Source organism: Bison bison, unplaced genomic scaffold, assembly GCF_000754665.1.
Source record: "Bison bison bison isolate TAMUID 2011002044 unplaced genomic scaffold, Bison_UMD1.0 scf7180017864519, whole genome shotgun sequence".
NCBI lineage: Eukaryota > Metazoa > Chordata > Mammalia > Artiodactyla > Bovidae > Bison > Bison bison.
Genome location: NW_011495072.1, coordinates 20,007,023 through 20,009,844, shown reverse-complemented (window position 1 = coordinate 20,009,844; position 2,822 = coordinate 20,007,023).

The following is a 2,822-nucleotide window of genomic DNA, read 5'->3' as shown; positions in this document are numbered from 1 at the left end:
GGCCCCCTGTTTTGGGAGTTCAGAGTCTAAGTCACTGAACTGCCAGGCAAGTGCCTCCAAAAGGTTTTTGATTTTTTGTTTTGTTTTTTTCAAAAAAGGTTCTTGCATAGTAAACTTGTGAGACCTAATATGCCCAAAAAGAAATGTATTTTTCAATCACATTTCAATAATAGCTTAGTTGATTGTGAAAGTACAAAAGTGAAATTCTTTTCTTTCAAAATAATATCTGTTGTTTTCTTACATTCCAGTTACTGTTAGAAAATCTGATGTTACCTTTATACTTACTTCTTTATAGGTGATCTGTGGTTTGTCCCAACAATATTTTAGATTTTTTCCTTACTTAATTTTTAATATTTTATTATGAGATGTTTAGGTATAGTTTTTTTTCTTATTTACACTATTTTATACTTTATGAGCTCTTTCATTCCAAGGTCTGAGTAGTATTCAATTGTATATATGTACCACATCTTCATTATTCATTCATCTGTTGATAGACATTTAGATTGCTTCCATGTTTTGGCTATTATAAACAGTGCTGCAATGAACATTGGAATGCATATATTCTTTTGAACCATGTATTTCTTCAGATATATGGCCAGGAGTGGGATTGCTGGATCATACAGTAGTTTTATTTTTAGTTTTTTAAGGAACCTCCCATACTGCTTTCTTCAGTGGCTGTACCAATCTTTTGATTCTGCTATAGGATTTAAAGGAAAACTATTGCATTATTCCTGTTGCTGCTGAGTCATTTCAGTCGTGTCCAACTCTGTGCGACCCCATAGACGGCAGCCCACTGACAGCCCACCAGGCCCCGCCGTCCCTGGGATTCTCCAGGAAAGAACACTGGAGTGGGTTGCCATTTCCTCCTCCAATGCATGAAAGTGAAAAGAGAAAGTGAAGGTGCTCAGTTGTGTTCAACTCTTAGCTACCCCATGGACTGCAGCCTACCAGGTTAGTGCCAAATCCAAAAGATGAAACCAAATCCAGAAGATGGTGATAATCAGGTCTGATCATAGACCTTCCACTAAGAGATCACCAAGATGAATCCCATCTCTTTTTATGTCCTTCTTAATAAGTCCAAGCTTCACTATCAATAACTCTGTGCATTTCTTTGTTGTTGTTGTTCAGTCCCTCAGTCTTGTCTGACTCTTTGCAACCCCATGGACTGCAGCATTCCAGGCTTCCCTATCCTTCACCATCTCCTGGAGCCTGCTCAAACTCATGTTCACTGAGTCAGTGATGCCACCCAACCACCTCATCTTCTGTTGCCCCCTTCTTCTCCTGCCTTCAATCTTTCCCAGCATCAGGTCCTTTCTAATGAGTTGGCATTTTGCGTCAAGTGGCCAAAGTACTGGAGCTTCAGCTTCAGCATTAGTCCTTCCAGTGAGTATTCAGGGTTGATTTCCTTTAGGATGGACAGGTTTGATCTCTTTGCAGTCCAAGGGACTCTCAAGAGTCTTCTCCAACAGCACAATTCAAAAGCAACAATTCTTCAATGCTCAGCCTTCTTATGGTCCAATTCTCACATCCATACCTGATTATTGGAAAAACAATAGCTTTGACTAGATGTACCTTTGTCAGCAAAGTAATGTCTCTGCTTTTTAATATGCTATTTAGGTTGGTCATATCTTTTCTTTCAAGAAGGAAGCATCTTTTAATTTCATGGCTGCAGTCACTATCTGCAATGATTTTGGAGCCCAAGAAAATACAGTCTGTCATTTTCTCATTGATTCCCCATCTATTTGCCATGAAGTGATGGGACCAGATGCCATGATCTTTGTTTTTTGAATGTTGAGTTTTAAGCCAACTTTTTCACTCTCCTCTTTCACCTTCATCAAGAGGCTCTTTAGTTCCTCTTTGCTTTCTGCCATAAGGGTGGTGTCATCTACTTATCTGAGGTTATTGATATTTCTCCTTGCAATCTTGATTCCAGCTTGTGCTTCATCCAGCCTGGCATTTTGCATGATGTACTCTGCATATAAGTTAACTAAGCAGGGTAACAATACACAGCCTTGGCGTACTCTTTTCACAATTTGGAACCAGTCTGTTGTTTCATGTCTAGTTCTAACTGTCGTTTCTTGACTTGCGCACAGATTTCTCAGGAGGCAGATAAGGTGGTCTGGTATTCCCATCTCTTTAAGGATTTTCCACAGTTTGTTGCGATCCACACAAAGACTTTAGCATAGTGAATGAAGAAGTAGATGTTTTTCTGGAGTTCTCTTGCTTTTTCTATGATCCAACAGATGTTGGCAATTTGATCTCTGGTTCCTCTGCCTTTTCTAAATCCAGCTTAAACATCTGGAAGTTCACAGTTCATGTATTGTTAAAGCCTAGCTTGGAGAATTTTGAGCATTACTTTGCTAGTGTGTGAGATGAGTGCAATTGTGTGGTAGTTTGAACATTCTTTGGCATTGTCTTTCTTTGGAATTGGAATGAAAACTGACCTTTTCCAGTCCTTTGGGCACTGCTGAGTTTTCCAAATTTGCTGGCATGTTGAGTGCAGCACTTTAACAGAATCCATCTTTTAGGCTGGAATTCCATCACCTCCACTAGCTTTGTTTATAGTGATGCTTCCTAAGGTCCACTTAACTTCACACTCCTAGATGTCTGGTTCTAGGTGAGTGATCACCCCATCATGGTTATCTGTATCATTAAGATCTTTTTTGTGTAGTTCTTCTGTGTATTCTTGCCACCTCTTCTAAATATCTTTTGTTTCCATTAGGTCCATACCATTTCTGTCCTTTATTGTGCCCATCTTGCATGAAATGTTCCCTTGGTATCTCTAATTTTCTTGAAGAGATCTCTAGTCTTTCCCATTCTAT